At 41.9% G+C, this 24,998-nt stretch overlaps 1 long non-coding RNA gene across 1 annotated transcript in view; it reads right to left on the reverse strand.

Annotated features, from left to right (window-relative positions):
* Positions 1 to 517: 517 nt before the first annotated feature.
* The window catches only part of LOC147246420 (uncharacterized), an 87,736-nt gene continuing 63,255 nt past the window's right edge, over positions 518 to 24,998 (reverse strand). Inside the window, exons 3-4 of the long non-coding RNA XR_015109859.1 lie at positions 1,692 to 1,766; positions 518 to 584 (exon numbers count right to left, since the gene is read on the reverse strand). This is a non-coding gene — a long non-coding RNA (uncharacterized LOC147246420). The remainder of the gene's footprint in view (positions 585 to 1,691; positions 1,767 to 24,998) is intronic.

Consider the following 24,998-nt stretch of genomic DNA (forward strand, 5'->3'; position numbering starts at 1 on the left):
GTTGCTGGTCCTTAAAATTACCCTCTCAGAATATCACCTATTTTACTTCATCCATAACTCACGGAAATAAAAAACATATATGTGTAATATCACTCACTCCGTTGATTAATGCTAGATTAATTGAATGTGCTCGACTATTCCTAAACGAGACTATTGTTCTTCTAAACATGACATCATAATGGTTCTTTCTAACTGCTGTCATGTTATTAAGTCCACATTCAAATTTTAGAGCATGGAGGAAAATATGTTATGATGACGTTACAAGGTTTTGTCTGGTGGGTCCTGGACGGAGACCCATGTGCAGATGTGGGCCAGTAACTGTCCAGTCTCAGCATCACCGCTATCACATACAGTTATAAATCTGAAAGAGCCTTGGTTAGGCTTCTGCACGGATGGGAGGAATTTATCCTCCATCCCTATAGAGAGAGAGTCTGGGAGAGAAAAATGACATGGCCCATCCTTTAAGGCTCATAAAAGTCTAAATTAAATATCAAATGGAACCACTGATGGATAGCGTCCCTTCCATGGATCCCCAGCACCGACTCAGCCTCCACTCCCTGACACGACAGGTGCTCCTCACATGACTGGAGAGACAGACAACTTTGTTAGCAGGATTCAGTGTAAAGCTGCATGTGTACAAAATGAGGGAGTCAAGTAAGTGAACGTAACAAGGCGCCATTATTCCCGGCTGGTTTCTGCCATAGCTGGAACCTCCTTTCCTTTCAAAGCATTCTTAAACATCACACTGTGCATGTATGACTGAATGAGGATGGTTCTTCATACGACTTAAAAGTGCGATTTGTCACAAATTACAGAACATATAGTTCTCTAAATCCATATTTATAAACTCGTGATTTTCTCATCCTCAGCAGAAGAACGTTTCCAAAGATTGCTGTCAAACAGGAACACCTCATTGGGAGATACAGTAATACTAATGCCAACGCTACCACAATGGCTGGCGCTATCGCCATGCAGGCTAAAACTGTACATTATGAATCATCAATTGTCGTCCTGCTTTGTATCATCCCCAGAGAAAATCCCAATCTGGGCTTGAGCCTACGGCTGATGGACACCCCATTATTCACTCGCGCTTCTTCAGCTCTCAGACAGGAGTGGGGATAGGCAGTAAAACGACGGCCTTAAGATTAATCCTCCGCTCTTTCTGCTGCTTCCCGAATCAGAATGAAATAGAACATTCCCTTCCCTTAATCAAAAAGTTTTTATCATCCCCCCTCCTCCAACCCAGGAAGTGGGGATAATGCTCCCTCCATTCCTCGTCCTGTGAGTTGACATTGGGGAGGGTGACGAGAGGGATCTGCTCTTGCTGCCTTTTGTGCTGTAACAAGGGAACACAATTAAGATGAGCTGGTGGACGTCACCGTGTGTGCATTATCTTTCATATGATGCAACGTGCAAGCCCGAATTATGGGGTTAACAGCCCTTAAAAAGCTCCTGTAACACCCGTGTACATCGTCAAGGAACTACTTACTGTGGATTTTATTTTCTTTCCCCCAGTTTGGAAGAGGACAGGACACAAATGGAACTGTTTGTTTATTGTGTGCCATAGCTTACATGAAAAAAAAACAACACAACTGGAGATGTCTTATCTTCAGAGGCTAATGCTAGCATTACTTTACCTGATTACAAACATACTGGTGATTAAATCATGATCCGTGTGTTTGACCTCTTACCTTACACACTCTTAGATCAATCAGTCTCTCTTCAGCTCTGAAAGTGCAAACACTGAAAAAGCATCGAAAAGGTCCCTAAAAAAAAAAAAAACAGTAAGAATAGCAAGTTAATGGTTAGTTAGGATTCATTCAGACCAAATCAGGCCAAGTATCAGTTGTGGGCATGTCAATACGTGGCCTGCTGGTTGACGTACACTATTTATGAACCGTAACCCTGCTAACCAGAAGTCTCAACTTGGGTAGCACTACGACATCATCAGTTGGACTCCTACTTACATCTTTGTAACTCCACATATTGAAAAGTTGCTCTTCCATGTTTCAATTGCTCAGGATGCAACACATTAAAAAAAAAAAAAAAAAAAAAACTTGCTTTCCCAAGGGCTTCATACGGTCTGATGGCGGCTTATGTGATTGGCTACTGCAATGTGATGTCAGTCAGCGTTTCACTTGAATGCCGACTCGCAGCACCGCCCCATTCATATGATCCAGCCTTGTAATCACATTATAGATTGTCACTTTTCACGAGTACAAGTATGAACCGTGAATAAGAGCAGCTGCAGGAACACACATCTTGCTCAGAAGCCAGAGAACGTGTAGCCCAAAGTGAATTGTGATTTGGTTCTCGGTGTGGTTACAAGCATCATGTGAGCTGTGAATTTGCGGCAGTAGTCACCTTAGTCTCGCCTCACTCAGCTAGCCTCGATACCATCGCGCCTCGGTCTGCATCACTTAGCAGAGGGGTGTGAATTTGTTATCACCCAGGTGTTAATGAACTGTGGGCTTTGTGGGCTTAATGAGAGTGTGCCTCTATTGAGCAAAGGTACCTGGGAGGATAATAAGAGTTCACAATTCAAAAACTTCTCCCTTTTTCCACAGTTTAGGAGGTGTTTCTAACAAAAGGGCTGTTGAAGGCCGCTGCCGCAGTTCATCTCTGACCTGCCAAATCAGCGGCATGGGGAAGCGAGACTGGTAGAATTCTTCATCCATCAAGAAACATGCAGTTTTGTGCCACAGCTCCTGGCTTCCAGCCAAGTCCAAAGCGACTCATTGTACAGCAGCCAAAAGACAAAGGCAGCTCCCCCCCTGCTCTGGGAGAGCAGTGTGTGGAGGTGTGGGTGGTTATGCAGATCACTAATTGTACAGGCCACCAGGGGAAGAGAGAAGGGAATGGCAGCCTCTCTGCAAGACATGTCGAGGGAGGGGATGGATGGACTATATGAGCCTCTCTCCCTTCTCCCTCTCTTTTTCTCTCTCTCTCTCTCTCTCTCTCTCTCTCGCCTTCTTTTTCACTCTTTCTACACTAAATTGGCAGCTGGCAGGCAAATGAATGCGGTGTGAAGTGAGCCCACTGAAGTGCAGGGTCCTGCTGTTCAGGCAACAAAGGAGCTCCATGCGAGACATCTGCTGTTCAGTTATCAGAATACATTTAGTCACGTGCCTCCCTTCCCTCGGTCTTTCCCCATTCCTCCTCCACCGACAGCCGCGCTTCATCCATAAACTGAGAGCTGAGCCTTTCTTTCTCCCCACTTCTCCTCAACAACATTCTTCTTCAGATCACTCCTCCAAAGACACCCCCCCCCACACACACACACACACACACACATCTCTTTACCCATTCTCTCATTTGCCACCGTAATCCCTCTCTCCACCTCTTCTTTTGCTGCCTTTATTTAAACAATTTAGGTCTGGCAGATAACCCTGGAGTGTTTCCTATCTGGTCCAAAATGGGTGAACCCTGTGTGAACGATCACAAGACGGCCCGAGGAAACGGCAGACTGAATCTTAATGAGCCACGCTCACACAAGCAAAAGTAAATTGAGCTTACCACCATGATAAATTAACCTAATGAATGCAATTGTTTTGCGGTATGCTATCTTGAGCTGGAGCCAGATGGTCAATACTTGAGTTTTGAGGCTTGTTCTTTTCTTCCTTCCTGTTTTGCTTAACAAGAAAATCATACTCTAAAAGTGAATACAGATTCTGCATGTTTTCTGCAAATTTTCTTTTAAATCTTTGAGTGCGTTTTTGCCACCGATATATAGGCTCCACGAGTCATCTTGGACCAGGGCCTTGTGGCTGAGTAAAACAAGCAACTGTGGTGACATGATAGGGTTCAACACAGGAGACGGCGGTGTGTATTTCTCCCTATTTCCTGTCCTAGCTCACGATATCCGTGTTTACTTTAACACTTAATCCCTGTAAAGTGTGTCATCTGGTTTGCACGCTCTTCACTCTCCACTCTCCACTTCGTCCTCCATCCTCTCCCAGTGGTGCAGACTAGCATGAAGGTTGCACATCCAGGAAGGGACAAACCCCCTCCTGTACTGCGTGTAAACTAGATGACTTCCTCCAGGCAGGTGGCACATATCCAGATGTTCTCTCAATTTCCTCCGCGTGTGCGCGTCTACTTATGTGTATGCGTGCATGTATTGCTTGACACACCCCGAGCTGGTGACCTCTCTGCTCTCTCCACAACATCACCACTGGAGCAGTTTACACCATAATGACTTGTATCGCCCGAGGCCCCACCACATCTGTGGCTCCCCTTCCTCCATTGCTGTCTCGCCGTCGATCCCTCTCTCTGTCTCCCTATTTCTGTCTACCTCCCTCACACATAACCTGTCTACATTTCCCCTACTCATCCTTTATTTACTAAGATTTTTTTTTTTTTTTAATCTGAGACTTTCCCCATTGCCTTATTCTCAAACAAACACTTTGGCTGTTTTTGGTTCACAACACGATTACAATAGAACAAAATTGCACGGCTCACTTTGGTAGGACTTACGCATGTCAAACATGACACCTATCAGCCGTAATAAACAAACACATCATTCAATGTCAGCGAGTGTGAGAAGGTAGATGCAGCCCTCATCGGAAGGGCCAACTGTCCGAGATTAAGCATGGGGAATGTTCTGGCAGGACCGAGTGAGTCTAATGTCACACAGAGTGACGTGTGCCCACCAACAACAACTCAGCTTATTACCCACTCAAGAGGAGAGGGAAAGAAAAATGGTGTGTCCAAAATATGAACGCATGCTGACCAGGCATTCTGCCACATCCACCCTGGGTGCATATCGAAAGCAATGACCTCTCACTCAAATGGCGCGGCATTCGATCGATTACATGTGACATTAGCGACATGGCATGCATCCTGGATAAGCATTTCCAACTTGTCATCGTATCCATCAGTGCGTCACGCTGACAGCACATACATATTGCATTACATGTTCAGCAGCTCTTGTGTTCCCCCCACAGGAGCAGCGTGTGGTTTGATCGGAATTCTTGCTCTTTCCCACAAGGTTAACCGTGTTTGTGTGACTGTGGATGGTGACTACGCTTCAAATCCAAAAATACTCAGACTTACAAGATCAACATAACACAAGTTTTGTTTCCACTGATGAAATTTCATGTTTATGTGAAGGATGAAAGAAAAGGTTGAGTGCAGTGAATTGTTCAGAAGTCTCCCAGCATGAGGATCACTGGGCTTTCAGTCATAATCGGCCAAGTCTGCGAATGGGAGGCTGGATGAGGGTTTGGGTCCTGGTGCTTCCTCTGGTCGATACGGTACAATTGAGGGTTAACACCCAGCACTGCTCTCAGTAGACCACATACACACAAGGACTCCATCACATAACCACCATACAATAACAATAATTACGATTCAACTGTGCAACTACTGTTGTCACCGTTGTTGTGTGTGTTTTTTCGTGTCTTATTCTTGTATAATGTTTATATTTATATTACATTTTGTTTATATCTATATTTGTAATCGATGCTGCAACATTGTGAATTTCCCCCATCGTGGGACTAATAAAGGAATAGCTTATCTTATCTTATCTTAAAAAGACAAAAGTAGCTGACCAAATTAAGAAAAAAAGGTCAATGAATAACAACACACAGCTCAAAAGTTTTTATTCTTCTTTTTTTTTTCAAAGAGAATAAAGATGTATAATTGGAGATGGGGAACCCTTCTCGACTTGTCCAGGGTGAACCCCGCCTCTCGCCCGAAGGCTACTGGGATAGGCTCCAGCCCCCTCGTGACCCTTAACAGGATAAGCAGAAGAAAATGGATGGATGGATGGATGGATGGATGGATGGATGGATGGATGGATGGATGGAGATGGGGAACCCGTTTTTGTGAATGAGCTCCTCTCTGCACAGCATGCTGCAGGGCCGATACCAACTGAACAATTACGATTTGCTCAACTGAAAGTCATTCCTCGCCACTTCTCTCCATTTTCCCTGGTGATGCTATAGATGACCAAGACGATATTTTAATTCATCTACTCTGTTTGTCACAGTCAACATTGCCCATTCTGCCATCTTCTGGTAAAAAAAAAAGTGCAATGATTGTGCTTAATTTTTAATAAAGTGTGCCTCGTTTGCATTTCCCTCTTTGTGAGGTTTCCAACATTTACTTGAAATTCACTTGACGATCGATTGGAAAGATGATTACAGAGTGGCTATTTCTCAGCAGAGACTGTGCTTTTCAAAAATATACACATCCAGCTCTGAGGTGCTATAGAAGCCATCTGGAGTTACTCACACACACACACACACACACACACACACACACACACACACACACACACACACACACACAAAATCCCCTCACCACACACAGTGTCTTGTTTTCAGGTTCATTAAGCCCCAGTGTTACCCAGAGTGGCTGACAGGATGAGGAACAGTGCAGAAATCTCCCCCTGCAGGTATCCATTCACATTATCATTGGGAAAAAGCCTCTCTCGTCAATGCCCTTGTTGCGGCTCGAGGGGGACCACTAATTAGAGAGACAAGACGTGCTTGAAAATAAGTCCATTACATCCATGTGGACCCAAAAGCTTAAAATACTCGGAATATCTGTGAATTCCCAGCATCCCAAGACTGTCTAAACCTATCTTTTAAAACAATGAAAAATATGGTGAAAGAGTTGTAGACATACACGGAAGTGGAGGACAGAAGCTGTCAACTACCTGAGGGGCTTTATGAAAATGATCTTCCAATTAGAAGTGATCATCAAATCAGACGTGAATTGAGTTTTTGATGAGTTGTGCGTCTCTCACACACATGCTCACTCTCTAGAATTCTCTCTGTCTGTCTCTCACTCTGCGTGCCTGTGTATGAGCGTGCGCGCATGTGTGCACATGTGTATCTACTGCATGTGTGTGTGTGGTTCAACTGCAGCTCAGAGGAACTCGTGGAAGGAAATTTGGTTAGTTTTCTCATCACAGGTAATTATACTAATACATCGGAAATGCCTCCTTCAAAGTGCAGGAGCCATGTGGGACACCTCATTATAGTAATATCATTTTGGCTGGAAAATACATCTCACCAATGATTATCACCACTCATTCCATATTCTTGAACCCACATCCAAAGAAATGGCAGGAAGGGTTCAAAAATATAAAAAAGATAAATTCCAAAAAGGCTTGCCTGTAATACATTTTAATTCTGTCACTGAGTCGTCTCCGTGGAAACAGCCCTGTTTAGAGCAGTTTAAAGCCACAAATTATTCGAATAATCCTGCTCGACTGTTAAATGTGAATCAGAAGTTTCTTCTGATGTTACGTTTCATAAATAAAGATCCCCTCTAGATGTGTGTCAGATATTTTAAAGCATTCATTTACTTCCTTAGAAACTGCTAAAACTACATCAACATTAAAAAAAAAAAAAAAAGATACTTTAAAGTTTTACCACCGAGGCACTTACTGTAGTTTTGCACGTTGATAAACTGCGCATCGCATAAGGATTCACTTCCAACGTTTTTTTTCAAGACATTGAAACAGCAACATGCAAACAGAATAAAGCTTGTAGAAATAATGCGGTAATTAAAAATCCAACACTTAAGGGAAGGAGACAACCAGCCTGCTCAGACATAAACGGTTACGCTGTCGGCTGATAACCTTTTAACAACTCTGTCTGGTGAGTAGAGATGCTTAAGGATAATGTTAATATCTTTTTTGATTTCATAATGATCCAACAAATGATCCATTAGTTTGGATGCGAGCTGTAAGTAGGCAGGTAAATTCATCCTGCAGTTGGCAGTATTTATGAGAGTTGATTTAACTGCTGGATAGGGTCCTCTTGTGAAACATGAGCCAGTTCCAGCATTTAACCTCACCATACTAATTTATGCACCGTGGCATAAGGTACTTTATCATCCGCTCTTTGGGGAGAGACAGTCATCTCATTAGTCAGGATTTAATGAAATGCAGGGATACACTTCTTAATTCCATGGACGACTGAAACAAAAATCCAGTGTAAATCCTGCACTCTGTAGTGGTTGTATAAATTGTAGCAGTCAGAGGAAGACAAGCGAGGATGCTAGCGGAGACATTTGGTGAAGGAAAAGTAGCTTTAATCCATACTATAGGTGTCCATAAATGTGGGGTTTTTTTTTTTTAACTCTTTATATTGAATGGACAGTGTCTTAAACCTGCTTTCCCTCCGATGAACTAACAAGTTCACAGTCACAATCGTTAGTTTCAAGTCTCCTTCAGTGCAGCGTGACGTCCGATTTTTGAATTAGGTCCCAAAAAAAAAATCATAACAGACAAGAACACTTTTGGCATGTTTTTGTTATTAGCCTGTCACTATCAAAGTGGGCTGCTTGTATCACAGTCTGATCCCCCTCTCCAGGATCCAAATGCAGTTTTCTCCTGGTGCAAAAGGCCAAGAGGGTATCAGCTAAAACTCTGACCTCAAGGATTCTCTCTCCACGATATATTTCTTTCTTAAACGTAGTCTTCAAACGTATTTGTTCATGCAAAAGGAGCAACATAATTCAGATATAAAAGGAGGGGCTGGGTTTGGGTAGGGCTGCAAAATGAGTAGGTAAACTAGGCTTAACTTAAAAAAGGCGCCTTAAATGACGTTGGCCAATAATATGTGTCGAAGGGAAGCAGCTGAGCCATCAGAGCAGCTGATATAGCAGGGTTGCAAGCTTGACTTCATGGCTTGTCTGAGCTAACGCTATGCTATGCTATGCTCTACTATTCTACGGTTATGCATCGATACTTTACATAATGTAAATTCCCAATAAAATTCCCAATCTCATGAAGGAGGTGCTGCTATATGCCTAAAGAAGGTCTCTCCCGGCCAAAAAAACGGTCCTAAATGTTGACACATTTGTCCTGACATGAGTACCCTTTTGCATCATAAGCACCCTCTTCTTTATAGCCTCAAGCTAACTAAATTCTTATTCATGTACATAAAGGACAAAATTAGGACAGGCTGTCTACCATTCTTGGCAAATGTACACATTCACTTCAAGAAAGCCACCAGAGGACCAGGACACCAGCCCGTCAGCAGCAGCAGCCCGATGCAGAACATTAACACAGTCATTTACATAAAATTACTTACATACTGGTGTAATAATTGAATTTGTTTGACCAGAAAAGCGGAAGTGTGAGGAGTAGATTTATACGGGCACCACAAGGGAGCTCTGCTCTTTCTTCCACATGGTTTAAACATTCATACAATATTTAAAAAAATAGACAAACTACGGAAACCTTGATTTCAAGTCCTATTGTTCTGTATCCCTGCTAAAAACACAACAGTATACATTATAACGTGATGTTATTTGTTAACATGAGCAGCTTCTTCAGTTCATAATACTGATCCACAACATGTCAGACACCTCCAATGTGTGAACGGTTTCACATCTACGTCTCTTTTCCTGAAACAAAACGAAAAATAAACATTATGACGCGACTCAAGGTTTGAGATTCTTCGGATGTTCCTATTTGATTGTATCTTACAGGGTCAAAATACAAAAAAAAACAAACAAACAAACAAAAAAACAAGGGCTGGAAATGTTTCATCTGCAACCAGACAAGTAACTGTCATCCTCTCATAATGTGCAAGTTTATAAAATGCACTTAACACACTTATATAAGAACACATATAAAATCATAAGACAGAATGGACCCTGGCTTTTTTCTGAAAGGATACTTGGAACTTAAAGGATAATTACAGTAGCTCCTATTCAACATCGGTTATGGCTGACCGGACAGAAGAGCTGTCACTATCCTGTCTGGACGCTGTTAGCATCAACGAAAGACCCCCGTCAGCATGACAGGAAAAAAATACCCACCAGCATTACTAGAGAAAAGAACTTAATGTCCTATTCACCCCTCTGCCCTGCACCGATTTGAAAATTGTGCAATCTTTTTCCTCCCCTTGTCCCTGTGACATATTATTATACATCATTTCTGAGGAAACACATTTTCTATTATTGCCATTAGAAATATGAAAGTTTAGGGGGGGAAGAAAGAAAAGCAAGCATGTAGGATGTTGAAGAGCATTTGAGGAAGAGAGGTGAGGGTAAAAAGCGATTGAAAGGCTGTAATTATTTGAAATAGTCTGCTAATGTGTATTATCATGTCATTAAATGTAAATGAGATGGAGCTAAAAGACCCTAAGAGACTTGTGGCTTGCTGTATTAAAAAAAGAAAAAAAAATGGGAAAAAAAAGAGGAAAAAAAAAAGTCAAGGCTATCACGACGTTGTTCATTTATAGGAACATAAACATTTAATAAGCTGACCAACCTGTGACAATGATCTAGAACGTTGTCACATAACAGTGTTATATAAATCCAACTTAGCAAAGCTTTGAGGATGCTGCTGACACACAGCTAAAGAGAGGGTGGATGGTGGGAGTGATTTAGTGGGACGATCCTCATGCTGCCTGAAGTCCCAACCACAATTGTCTTGACTGTAATTGGGTGTGTATTTACGCGCATGTTTGTGTGTGTGTGTGTGTGTGTGTGTGTGTGTGTGTGCGTGTGCATGCATGCGTTCATATGTGTTTACTCTTGCATTTGATCCCCGACGTGAGCGAGCATCATTCCACTCCAGCTGCTTAATAAGGCTGTCTGGGGCCAGCACCTCCTCATGCACCCCCCCCCCCCCCCCACAGCCCTGTTATCAGAAACATTAAGCTGAATATTAATGGCCTGGCCCGAGACACATGCCATTAAGTTTGGTCGGCCATTTCTCTTTGCCCTTTCCTACCACTGTACTGGAATTAATGAATCGTGGTTAAAACAGGGAACACAAAAGCGTCAGAGTTAGGAGTGGGAAAGAAATGGGGTTCTTAGTCGGTGGCTATTTTTCAAAAAACGAAAGATTAATACCAACAGAAATGTAGCTTGTCATGTGTGGACAAAAGAGAAAAAGACTTGACAACATAACTAAAAATAAACTCCTGGTTGTATTTCTCGTACTCCTTCTACATTAATAATATGACAAACCTTTTGTGTCTTGCTCAAAAACAATGATTTGTTCGTCTTCATTTCTTCGAGCTGCCGAGCAGGCACAGAGGTTTACATTTGAAATGGAACACAGAGACTGGAAAGCACTTATTACTTCCTAAGTGCTGTGCTGTTGCAGCCTCAGCAAAGTGAGCTGTTAACAGATATAATTTGCGCAGAATAGCCAGAGGAGAGCTTTTGATATGCAGAAGAGCTGACCTCTGGACTGCCACTTTAATTGGGTTTTTAATTTTCCAGGCCATCTGACAGTATCAAACATGATCCCTGAGCTTTGCCCCGCTGATTGGAACCGTCGTGACAAGACGAGTTTCTCTTCGCTTTTCATGAGAGGGAGGACAGCAGAGAGGAGGTTAAAAAAAAGGAGCAAGAAGAGGGGAAATAAAAGCGTGCAAGCTAAAGGAGACTTGGAGGGTTTAGGATGGAAATGTGCCTTAATAGTGAAGACCTGAGTGTACTATTGTACATAGTTGAAGCTGTGATGGGGATACCACCCTCAGAGACCGGGAGGAAAAGTGCAGGCTGCTGAAATATAGGCTGTCACTTCTGACTAGCAACAGCACACAAAAGACCCGAGCAGACTTGAGGTGCAGGACTTGTATACTGTCCACTGAAGAGAAAGAGCACTTAATGACAGATGTGAGTTTCAACCGCGCAATCATTTATTAGATGTAATACATTCATGATCTCTGCAGTAAAAAAAAAATTCAACTCATATCTGGAAATGCGATAGAAACATTCAAAGTGAGGTTACATCACCAAATCCAAACATCAACACACCAACCACCACAATTATCACTTGCATGCTCCAGTCCATCTGGTTCTCTATCGTCACACAGACAAGAGGCTGTCTTGTGGGTTTTTTTGGGTTTTTTTTTTTTTTTAATTTTGGATGAGGGTTTCCACTGCTGCCTGTTTGTTCAATCTGCAAGACCACACAAAGAGTTTCAGCCCTCTAATCTCCTAACCAAACAAGACAGCAATTACACAGGCAGATAACTGGGGGACATTTTCATCCACAGTGACAGTACTGGCGGAGAAGTGTGTCGGAGAAAAGAGAGAAAGAAGAAGAAAAGAGAGGATCACCTGCCAGTCAGGATGCTTGTGTTACCTCACGGAACACTGGAAGGGCTTGAGCATGTCCTGCCAGAAGTAGCTGACGGTTATCAACATTTGTTAGCCGCCTCACTAATGTCATTTATGTATTGTAAACGAAGAGAGCATATTTGAGCCGTATAAACCGAGATTAGACGTCGAGCGTTAAACTGTGCGAGTAACCATGAAGATAAAATTCAAACTATTAAAGTTGAAAGAAGATGACTCATGTCCTTGGCGAACGTGAGAATGTGAATGAAATCGGAGGAAGGGCTCATCATTCAGAATTAAGTCAGTTCCGTGACATGCATTAGACAAATGTAGCTATTTTTCACATGTAGGGGAATACATTACTGTTGAGATTGAGAGTAATGTACCTTTCCTGTGCGCCACAGAGATTCTACAACCTTTAGTCATTAAAAAGTAGGAACTTTTCCACCTTTTCCTTAAAGTTCATGCTCTCATTCAAGCTAAATTACTCCGTCCTGAGATCCTCGTAAAATACCTGCGATGACAAAACCCTTTTAACGTGTCATGAAATGCAGAGTAGTTATATATTTGTGAGTGTGAGGTGCATACTGGCTACACTGTACAGTCAAATCTGCAGGCATAAGCACTCTTGCTCATGCATGCACGGTCTCAAACAAGGCCCCCATAAAGTCTCTCTCACACACACACACACACACACACACACACACACACACACACACACGCACGCACATATGCAGAAATCTCATTAGAGCTTTTGTTAATTGCAGCAGACAAATGCTAATGGTTCAGGCAACAAAGCAGCTGTGTGTATGAAAAATGAGAATCCACAAAGTAATTATTACATCCAATATTAATTTAATTATACCGTTTTGTGTGATACAGTAATTTAGGAGGGTTTTTCTAATCACACACACTCTTGAAATAAATTAGGAGTTACAGAGGCGCAGGGGAGCTGAGGATTTCTCCAAAGACTCACTAGGGGGGAAATAGCATCATTCTCCTTCAGGAGAACTGGGATTTTCACATTTAAATTAAAATGCCACTGTTGCTCTCTCATCAAATGTGAGACTAGAAGAAAAGGAGTGGGATGTCTATGTCTTTTTTGAATTTGTGTGCTGGAAAACACAGGGTTTTTTTTTTTGTTGTGTTTTTTTTTTCTTTTTTCTTCTTCTTCTGGTGGCCATCCTTTGCATCTGGCTGATGATGAAACCAGAGAGACGGTGTGGCTGTCAGTGCTTTGGCTCCATCTGAATAAAAACACGAATATTAATCATTTCTCCTGGGCCTGGTTTTGCCTCTTCACTTCTCTCTCTCTCTCTCGTGAGCCCAGAAATGTAATTGCAGTTGTTTTCTATATAATCAGTAGCCGGAGAGTTGGTGCTATTACAGACACTCAACAAGGGAGCTTTTGTTTGAATCTTTTGATTCCAAAGTCAGGTTCTTTTTTTATCTGCTGTGGTGTACACAAAAGCTAGTTTGATTGGCGGGGACTTCTCTCTCTCCCTCTGTGTCATGTAAATTGTTATTGTCTTTTACCTCAAGTTGCCTGAGAAGTTTGTCAGATGAATGGATCCGCACCAGCATCCTTTCTTCTATGGATTTGTACGCTACAGAATATGCGTGCTGGCCATTTATAATTCAAACAAACACACCTCGAGCCCAGCGAGTGCTATCTATCGCTGCATGCACAAATTGGACAGATGTATGTTAACAGTCTCGCCACTGGACCTCTTTTAGTGTATGCGTGTCTCACTTTTTTTTTCTTCTTTTTTTCTTTTTTCAATATTCACACTTTTTAATAAAGCAGAACATCACGCCTCTGGACGTCACATGGATGGACAGCTGTGCTGGTGGTCGAGGTGAAAATCAACCCCAGGACATGTCAAAGAGTGAGATTTCCAGGCCTAAAATTAGATGAGAAACCTGGGTGTCTGTGAGAAGGAGAGTGAGGGGAGGGAGGGAGAGCAGAGGGGTGAAATAAAGCGTTAGAGAAGCACGTCCAACCTTGGCCAGTTACTGTAAATCAGGTCCCTGAATGACTAAGGGTTACACCTCAGGAAGTAGCTTCCTGGAGTCAAAAGTGCAATGGTATTTATATAATAACACTGTTTCATTCCAACATCCCCCAGTAACAGAGTAATGGGGCCTCTGCCAGCAGCGCTGTTAATGCTCTAATGACGGAATTAAAACCAGGGAATGGCAATGAACTGATGTAAATTAACAATCACCTCCCTATCGCAAGCAACACACACACACTCACACACACACACATGCTGTCATTTGCACACACTCACGACAGACACACAGGAAGTCAGCATGCCAACCCGTTCCCTTTATCAAGCCAATGGGGGAATTACGTCTCATTTATGTTCCCTTTATTTATGAAAATAAATACGTCTATTTCAAACAATGAAGCTGCCGCTGCCCTCACACTGGCATGCATCAGTAACATTAGCATGAATGTTGCAATGCATCCATTAAAGGATAGTTCAGAGTCTGGCACAGACCTCCACTTAGACAAAGTTACGCCGATTTTTTTAAAGCTTTCTTCACATATCGCCGTCTGACACTGCCGCTATAGCTGGGGATGCTCCATTTCCTGGTCTGATTTAAAGTCCGTAAGTTCTCAGAAAGTGTGCACAAATATGGAAAAAAATGAAAGCAAGAGTGCGGACAGATGTCTCTGTCCATATCTACATCTAAGCTCAAATGAGCCGTTAGAGGAGTGTCTGACCTCGGGTGGCCATTGTTTACGTAGCTGCGGGGAAAAGTATTTTTAGCTTTTATTTATAAAGCAACGTCATTTCTATGTTTCTCACCAAACGCATTACATATAATACAATTAGAGTTGTTGCGATTCTGATACTGGGTAAAAATCTGATTGCGATATCTGCGAGTATGCACTGATTCGATGCCACATAATTTATTAAACCGGAAATCCTGCCAATCCCAGTTAGCTCGGTTAGACAAACAGGAAGTAAACACATTCTTCTTCACAGCTCTAAAAACAGTAGCCCACACAGGAAAATATGCAGTGCTTCAACCGGCAATTTTACAATGGTGAAGAATAACACAAGTCATAAGCATATTCATCTCTGCATATAACCTTATTCCGTCCTGAGACTAACCTGGTTTTTTGACCTAATTAACCTGAGTTAAATATGACATCATATCTCACTGTACAGAGTTAGATTACAGACTTGGTGCGGTCCATCTGACAAGAGCCCGACAAAGAAGTGACTGATATAACCAAATCAGGAAGGCGGCTGCGTGAGTGAGTCATTGTTTCCAAATGTATCCAGACGTCAACACTCAAGCTTTCTGAAGTGTTTGGCTGTCTTAAATTCACAAAAACATATTTGTGTACGAGGGGACTAGTTGTCAGGGTTCGTCTGTCATTTGTAAGTCATAACTATAGTACTTATAAATAAATGTATTGGGGTAAAAAGAATATTTTCCTTTGAAATGTAAAGGGGTGGGAGCAGTAGTGGCATAAATGAGAAGAGCTTCAAGATGTAGTATTTATACATGAATCGTTGAGTTTGGTAATATTTGAATGAATTCAGTTCTATTTGTTGTAACTGACTTGTGTGTGTTAAAACACTTAGTCTATAATTAACTGTAAATTTTATTGTTAATTAAAGGAAATCCACGCGTGGGGATCTTACCCTCTTTTCCCTGCAGTGGCTCATGTTCTCATCTGAGACAGGAAACATTTGAGGGATCAAACTTAGTTCACATGTTACAGGTGGTTTAAGTATAGCGACAAATAAAATGGAAAATAAAAAAAAAAAAAACAATATTCCTTTAGGGAAACGGTGGCCCTCGAGTATTTACAGCAACAATGGCTCTGGCATGCTGCCCATGTTATCACCACATGTATGAACGTTAAGTATAGAGATTAAATGAGGAAACATGAAAAGAGCAAACAATCACAAGCTGCTCGTTTGGATTTCAAAAAAAAAAAACAAAAAAAAAACAAAAAACCCACATGAACTGAAAATAAATGAGGTCAATTTTTCATGAGCTTATCTCCCGATGCTCCTTCCACGGCTGATATTGTGCCATTATTCACCAACCTAAGTAGAAATAAAATGATGGATTATCATTTGAGTTTATTCAATGGTCCAAAACCTTATGGAAGGAGAAAAGAACAGTCCTGGGCATTTAGGATAATGGTTAAAAATGTGTATGAGTGTTTAATGTCCCTGCAGTGTTTGCTCTGTAGGAGTCTCGCGGGCTGAGGAAGATGGCTGTTCATGGGTCACTGAGGTGGGGGGGGGGGAGGGGGGGGGGGGGCTTTGTCGATTAGCCAAACTCTTTTTTAACCACATCAGGTCCAACTGGCAGGCAGGCAAGCAGGCTGGTAGGTTTGGCCACACTCCGGCTTTTTGTTGTCCCATTATTCCGCTCGATGATTGAGATAATAAGCAAGGCTTTCTCTCTTAGCCTTTACGCCCCCCCCCCCAACTCTTTCTGTCTCGTCTCTCCTTTAAATGTCCTGTTGTTCCTCTCTGTCATTTTCCGTTGCTATTTGCATTTCTCCTTCTCTCCCTTCATGTACAAGGTCATTTATAGATTTGGAGCAGCTGTATTTAAGATTTATCAGCCTATTTCTAGATTTTTTTTTTATCTTTTTTTTTTTTTTTGGCTTGAGCTCAATAAGAGAATGTTGTCTAGGGATCTTAGTTCCTACCAGTTTCACATAACAGTGTATCTAATAATAGTCAGTGCCGTGACTCAGTCCACCTGCATTAGGAAAGTAAATCAGCTCTGGTTGAGCTCGAAGGGTATTTGAGTTAGAAAGAAACACCAGTCAAACCTGCCAACGCATGTCCACACGTTCCATTAGTTAAAGTGTTTTTCTTCAAACTGCAGTGACAGATGCAAAGTGAAACGTATACTGTAATTAAAATGGTGGGATCCTCTAAACCCATCCATCTGGTAATGCTTTGGTAAAGTCGTTTGACGTCAGATTCAGGTTCCAAGTGGATGTGCAGAACGCACCCGGCACAACCAGAGCACCAAAACCTCTTTACTGTAACAGCCAACACGGTAATACCGAGCTAATAACATTACAATGGAGCTATTAAGTTAACCACATTTAAACAAACTGTGACATAGATCTTAAATCCAGACTACATATGTTGAGGGGTTTAAATACAAGGTACTTTAGGGTTAAGTGGCACTGGGTTTGCCCCTCCCTCCTCTGGCACCCCCTGCGAGGCTTGATTCTTCATTTGCTTTTGTATAAACCCAAATAAGGAGATTTGAAGAGATAAAAGTAAAGGACCCTTCAATCTACTAACACACTTAATGTTGTCTGGTCCAATCCAGCGTGTCAAGAGCTTCATCTTGAACATAAAAGATGGTCAAATTTAGTTGATTATGTTGTTTATATCCAAGTAGCTCTCTGGATCCTATTTTTCTAAAGTAATATGTATTTGCTAAAAACAGTGGATACATTGTTCACATATTATAGGATCTATTTATTCTGGGAGGTCTAGAAGAGCCGCGGGATTATTTATTTAGATTTAAATTAGTGGAGGGCTAACCTGATGTTGCTTGCTCCGCCCGTTAACAGCTGTAAAATTTTGGAACGATTGAAAATGATTTGTTTCACTGTAAGTATTTGGTCCTTTGATTTTGGTAGAGAGCTAACGTTGAGCAGGTGAGATGTAGAAATGCGGGTTGTGTTGCCTGGGGTGGGGGGGGGGGGGGTCAAAGGTGGTGGGTTGCAGTGCTAATGTACACTTAACTCCTCTAAATCTCATCCAAAAACAACAAAAAAAGTTTTATTTCTGCTACATTTCTGGGTCTTTGACTAAATGACCTGATAAAAGCGTGTAGTTTGAGTTAGTCCGGGTTAAAAGGTCAACTGAGGACAGGCGTTATAGGAGAAGTGAACCCAGACCAACGAGATACAGATATCCCGATGGCTGGGGGGGACCTTCATGTGACCCCAACCTGCCATTAGGGACTAAACAGATAGATGTCCTTATCTTTCCCTGCAGCACCCTCGCAGCTAACTGACACGACTTGGAACTGTCAATCACTGCTGACATGTGACGTCTTACTCTGCCAGGAGATGGGACAGCACCAGACGAATCGCTTCTAAATGACGAATCACTGTCACAGCGGCGCTTTATCACAGGTTTGTACTGGGATATCGCTGATTGAGGATACACTGTGATCAAAAGTTCTCCACATGAATGTATGATGTGGCACAGCTGATTTCGCATCATCATCATCATCATCATCATCATCATCATCATCATCATCAACATCATCATCATCAGGTGTCATGAATTACAGAAAGAGATTTACTTTAGGTAAATGGTGATAATTGAGTGCTGATCTTTGCTTGTGAAACTGACAGCCTTGGTGACCTCCTCCGTCTTTCTCTCTGTTCTATCCCAGCTGCTTCCTTATATGGCCGGCTATAATGATACACGTTGTAAAGTCTGTGTAAGCACTACCTTCAGACACTGAAAGTGACCCTCAAGAGTGTAATGGGGCTATATTCCTCCTGGCATTGTGAAAAGGTGGAGGGGGAGAAAAAAAACAATTTATAACTCTTTGTACTGCCACTTAAGGAGTACCATCACTGGTTTATTTAAGGTGAATAAGGAAGCTTGTAATTTCAAGTGTTTCTCAAGGAAAATAGGTGTGTTTAAGAAGATGAATAGCAGGTTCAGCTAAAGGTTGCAGGTTTGGTTTGAACAGCTCCTGACTTCTTGTTAGGGTGTTTATTTAGAGATGAGAACAAACCGAAGGCAAAGGGGTGACGAAAATACAAAGACAGGGTAAAAGATACAGTGTCAGCTGCACATGCTGAAGGATAAATCTACTCATGTACTACATATTATCCATTCATCCATCCATTTTCTTCTGCTTATCCTGTAAAGGCTCACAGGGGGGCTGGAGCCTATCCCAGCTACCTTCGGGTGAGAGGCTGGGTTCACCCTGGACGGGTCACCAGTCCATCTCAGGGCCAACACATGGAGACAGACAACCATTCACACTCTCAATCACACCTACGGTCAATTTAGAGTATCAATCAGCCTCGTCCTCTCTTGATGTCTTTGGACTGTGGGAGGAAGCTGGAGTACCAGAGAGAACCCACACAGGAACAGGGAGAACATGGAGACTCCACACAGAAAGATCCTGTGCCCGAGCACAACATGAACAGCATGAACCCCCAACCCCATTTCTGTGAGGCGACAGTGCTGACCACTGCACCACCGTGCTGCCTTTACTACATATTATGATTATTAAAAAAAAAAAAAAAAATCCTTGAAAACAACAAAATCAAAAATGAACTGACCCTACAAACAAAAAGGGGGGCCTAGCTGAGCCTTACAGCTCCATAATAGTGTTACATTTGGAAAATGCAGTCTCAGTACTGTCTGTTTTCAATTTGTTATGTTTTCGTTAAGTAAAAGTTAGATTGTTTGAGTCTTACTGTCAAAGAAAACTCAGTGAGTATTTTGTACCTTTTTATGGCTTTAAATGCATGTCCAAGCTTTTTTTAGGTTTCGATGAAGCACGAAGCCCCTTTCACACGGCACTCTGAAAGGTTCGACTCGGTATTTCGACCCACGTCGACCGACTCGCCAAGCGACCCGGATGTTTAGCGGCTCGGCTCCCCTGCAGTGTGAAAAAGGCAACCCGCGTCGTCTCAGGTTTCACGTGACCTTCCTGTTGCATCCTGATTGTGTCACTGTGCCGCCTGTCAGGCTTCACCTGTAGCTTCTTCGGCTCCCTTCCAGACTCGCCAAAAACTCCATCCTCCTCCGCTGCGTTAGCGCTCGGACATTTTCCAATCTGCACCGAGTTTGTATACTTTGCAAAAGAGACAACATTGCAATGCACGCAACAACAACGCTAACGTTCGACGACGACGACGACGACGTCCACATTGTCGTCTGTTTACCTCTCGGCGCACGTTTATGTGAAATGATGACGTTGCCAGCGCGATGACGTACGAGAGAGAAAAACACAGACACGCAGCCTCACAACAGGAGTTCAGACCCGGGTCTTCTGGAAGCTTGAATGGGCCCTAATGCCGTGCAAACGCGGGTCAAAAAAAACAGCGTTGACATGCGTTTTTCAGTGTGAAAAGGGTGTAAGTCTTAGAACTTGGACTAAAATGCATATTGGTGTCAGTTATTTGATTTTAGGTGATTCAATTTTCCTATTAGTTAATCTGGATGTCCCTTTGATTTCCAGTCAGTTTGATTTGTACGTAGGAGAAGGAATATGTGATCCTCTACCTTATGAAGTTAGTTTATCTTCGCTGCTTCTCAGGCCTTCTCAGACGTTAAACATCGACAAAGCAGAAGAAATCACCTTTAAATGGTTTTTATTCTTATGTGCAGTGTGGCGTTGAAACATCAGCACTTCACTTGAATAAATGAAATATACTTTGAGGTTATCCATGTGTCCCGGTAGCCTTTTTTTTTTTGCTTTGTTGATTTTTCTTTAGTTTTAGTCAGTGAGATCTGAAAAAGGATATTTGAGGAAAGTTTTTCGTCTAGTTTTCATCAATTAAATTTACACTAAACATGCAGTATTCTTAATATATTCTTTTATCACACACAATCCACACCGTCTTTTGAAACTTCTCTTTGTGACAAATTTTTTTAAACATCTGTATTGGATATAAGTTGGAAAATTTCTGGAGTTTTTTGGTCTTTTTCCTCAGATTTGACAACGGTAATTTCGTAAATCATTCTAATGACAGAATCATAATATCAAATTGTAAAATAGTTTCATAAATAATCATGGTTTGGTTAAAACCTTTGTAGATTTGACTAAAAAGTACATTGGCGGGAGAAATAAAGGAAAACGAGCACGACTAATAAGCTTTTAGTTTGCCGATTAACTTTTAAAACTGGAAGTTATGGTAGTGTTTTACACATGACAATTTTTATACCTAAAGGCTTCCTCCTCTCTGGAGCATGTTTAATTCTTGATAAAGCCATCGTATTTCACTTCGGTGCTCATAAAAGATTACACTGGCAGAAAGAAAACCCAGGAGCTGTTGGTATTAGCGGGGCCTGGGAAATTATATATTCTCAATTCAATAAGTGCTTGGACTGTTAATCGGCCTGAGTTTAAGACTACAGACCACAACGTGAAGTGAAAGCCTCTGAAAGCCTTGTCCACACGTGCGAGAGGAGGAAAACCGAGAGTGCGAGCAAGTTGGAAAGAAAAAAGCTCCTCGCTATCAGCAACATAGGTTCCCTTGCATTTATATGAAAGATATTTATTCAATTTCTGAACTGGAGGGACGGTGGATGATAATCCATTAAATGTCTGCACACACCTTCTCTGCTACTGACACCTTATTAAAATATGTAGATTAATTTGCGACTGGTTCTGCATGCGATTAGAGCGTGTGGATTGGGGTGCTTGAGATTCCGCTCATATTTGTAATCTTCTAAATTTAACAGCGAGTGAGAGCTTGTCAATTAAATGGGATGAAATGATGGGGAAGAGTAAGATTCATCTTCATCTCCTTGTTTTATGCTCGAGTAGCCACAGAGTTATCACTTACGGGGCTTCAGATAATTGGCAGCAGTTTTGTTGAGCACCTCTGATTCACGATGAATTTGTATTCTTCAGCCAGACAGCAGCTCAATACACTTTGGCAAAGTGCAGCCAGGCTTTGTCAATTAAACTGCATGTCACGGGGAGAAAAAAAAAATATCATGTCACTCCAGATGAGAGAGAGGCATTAAGAGAAGAATAGGGTAAAATAAGATCTTACAGAATTTAATGGTATTTGTGTCATTTTGTTTTAAAGTGATTGATTTGCACTTTTCATTCCTTACGTCCTGAGATTTTCTTGCTATTAATTTGACTTGAAACTTCTTGCGTCTGTGACAGTCCAGCAAGACCGGTTAAACCCGGCTCCATGTACACCGTGTTTATCGTCCCATATCCCTCAGCGCCCTCAGCATCATTAGTGAGAAGGAAGATATGAGGAACATTTGTATGTCAAGCAATTTAAAAAAAAATAAATAATGCATTAACAACAACAAAAAAGAATTAGAGGTGTTTCCAAGTGTTTCAGGGGCATATAAAAGGCAACATGTGTTATTTATCCAGAAAACAGTGCTATAATGAGCAATGTTACACATGGTTGTAACAGAGTACAAGAAGAGATCGCCGTCCACTGCATCTTCAAGTCAAAAATGGAGAGAGCTTTGGGGGCGTGGTTGTGCCATCCAGTATCTGCATGTTGAATGTTGTCTGGGGACAAATTTTGATGTCGCACCAAAGAAAATTTGATTTACACTTGATCCATTTATTTTTGTCTTACATAGGAATTTCTTGAATTCAAAATACGTTCTTGAACCTGCGTTGTGTCACGTGTGTGTGTGTGTGTGTGTGTGTGTGTGTGTGTGTGTGTGTGTGCGGTCATATATTGTTTCCCTGTTCAGGTTGAACATCTGAACAGCCCCAAAGATTGGTTGTTGGTTTCTTGTCACCTTATACATAATTTGGCTCTTAAAGTTGGGGAAATTTTCCATTTTGGGAAACAGCTGCATCTGATTTTATTCAAAACGAGGGCATATTTCATATTCCATATTTCCCATTCTGCACATTTTCTCTTTTTTGAAAAGGCCAAATCCGCTTTGGAGGGTCTTTTTTTTATCAGGTATTACTATCCTTTCTGATGTGATACTTCAAAATGTGCATTAAAAAACGTCTATGGAAACATGGCTAGTGAAAAAGCAGTGAGAAAATATGACATTTTTTTTCCCGGATTTTCTCCTTATCTTAATTTCCATGTATCCCTGACCATAAAAAACCCTTCCCTTACCAATCACCATCACTTCGAATTACATAAAATATCTGTTTTTCTTTTAAGAAGCTAATTTGCCGAGCTCACCAAAGTAGAATCAAGCTCGGACAAATCTCTAGGTATCAGTGATCCCCTGCCAATAATAATAATAACGTGAAGCCTTTGTTTTCCCTCAGTAGTCCACATTAGCGGCTGGCCTTTCTCCTTCAACCTCCAACTGAGCTGAATTAAACAACAGAACAATGATCTGACAATGAGGTTCCTACACAAGAACCTCTTTGTCATCAGACACAATAACATGATTTGGGCTAATTAAATCGGAGCTAATCGGTAGTGATTGAGCCTCACGTTCGACGCAAATCAAATTAGCTGTGCTTTCAGACAATTCCTGTGCTCTGTGACTGGGGTTGGAGAGGTCACGTAGGTCCCTGGAACAGGTTAGGATTGATATGTGCAGAGGAAATCATCTGCTGCTCAAGCCGCAATCAATACGGCAGAGGGTACACCATAGTACACGGCGACCTACCTAGGGTTTTCCCTGATGATTCTCAGTAATTCTAAATTATTTCACATTTCACACCTAACTATCAAACTCAGCTGCACTGTGCAAAGTTTTCAGCGGAAGTTAAAGTTGACCTGTTGTGCTCTTTGACAGATATAGCCATGGGGCTCTGCTTCTCTTTGACCATAGCGAAGTGAGGACCCCAGGGCTCAGGAGAGACAGTGGTGAAACACACAGAGCTGTCTTGACAGTGTCTACTTTTACCTCCCCTCAGCACTTTTCAGTCCCTGCGGCGGGATTTTGCATTCCCACTTTTCACCCACTTTGACGGTCAAAAGTTTCAGCTGAAAAGTCTTTCTGCTGCATCATTTTGTTGAGGATGATGGGGAAAAAAAAGACATTCAGGTGCAGCAGACAGTTGGTCGTCTGCAGCAGAAGAGTTGGTATGTAGGTAGATTGGTCTGGACAGGAAAGGTAGTCTGGTGCTGAGTGGCCAACCAGACAGCCAGACGGGATTAGAGGCTGCTCCTGACATTTGACACAACACCCAACAGGGGGCAGAGTTAATTTAACGGTGAGGGGTCAGGGGGTCATGGACCTGTCCCAACTGCTGTGGGCAAGCTGAGAGGGATATAAGACATACTGAAGCGCAATCATTCTGTTAGATAAGTAGCACTGTTTTCTCTCAAATAACCCAGAAACAAATGCAAAATACTCCGTTCATTTGTAGTAAATAAATAAAAAAAACTCGCTTACTTAAGGGAAATATGCTGGAAATATAGTCGTTCATTGTTGGTGCCAGACCATTAGATTAAAAACCCTTCTCTCTCGACCACCATTCGATGGCCTACAGCTAGTTAGCTTAGCTGTTATGATGCTAGCAGTGGGTCGGTGGGGTTAGGGTTCTGCGTATATTCTCATTGAAATAGAAAAGATTGAAAATAGAGAAGGATGGTTATCCTCCTCATCTTCTCTTGCAAAACCAGACATGATTAATAGGGACATTCACTCCTCTGTTCTTCAACAAACCTTTTATTTTTTTGACAGTCAGTTCTGGCCATGTATTTGACTCTTAAATAACATCTTATCATTTTCAACATTCTTTTCACAGTGAAAGTTAAATATAATCCTTATTCTATGAATGCAGACGAAGATCATTTTGGATTAAAGTGTATTTGATGACTTTTAATACATTTTTCTCCACTGCCCCACTGCTAGCAGTCATTGAAGCTAAGCTAACTAGCAGTTCACCATCCAGTAGGGGTCTGGAGCACTGGAAAGCATGCTCAGAGCAGAAAGGGGTATCTGACTGCTTGTGTTGCTCTAAAAAATGATGAGCAATATGCATACTTCCCAAATGTATGTTCCTTTAAGTTTGAAGATGGGTGTGTCCAGCAGACAGTATATGGGTGTATTCTAGTGCAGAGATTGCATGCTTTTGTCTGCGTATGAGCGTGTCTCACAGTTGGGTGTGTGATGGGTTCAGTGCAGGAGCACTAGGGCTTTCTTGGTCCTCCAGTCAGTCACTTCCTCTTGCTTGACTGCTTTGCTCAGCCAGGCTGAAAGCTGCTCTGTTGTCAGGTTGGAGTGTGCTAATTAGGCCACGGTTTAATTTTCCAGGATGCTCTACTG

This window comes from Aulostomus chinensis, chromosome 17 (genome assembly GCF_037954235.1).
Source record: "Aulostomus chinensis isolate RoL2024-O1b breed Wild chromosome 17, RoL_Achi_v1.0, whole genome shotgun sequence".
Taxonomy (NCBI): domain Eukaryota; kingdom Metazoa; phylum Chordata; class Actinopteri; order Syngnathiformes; family Aulostomidae; genus Aulostomus; species Aulostomus chinensis.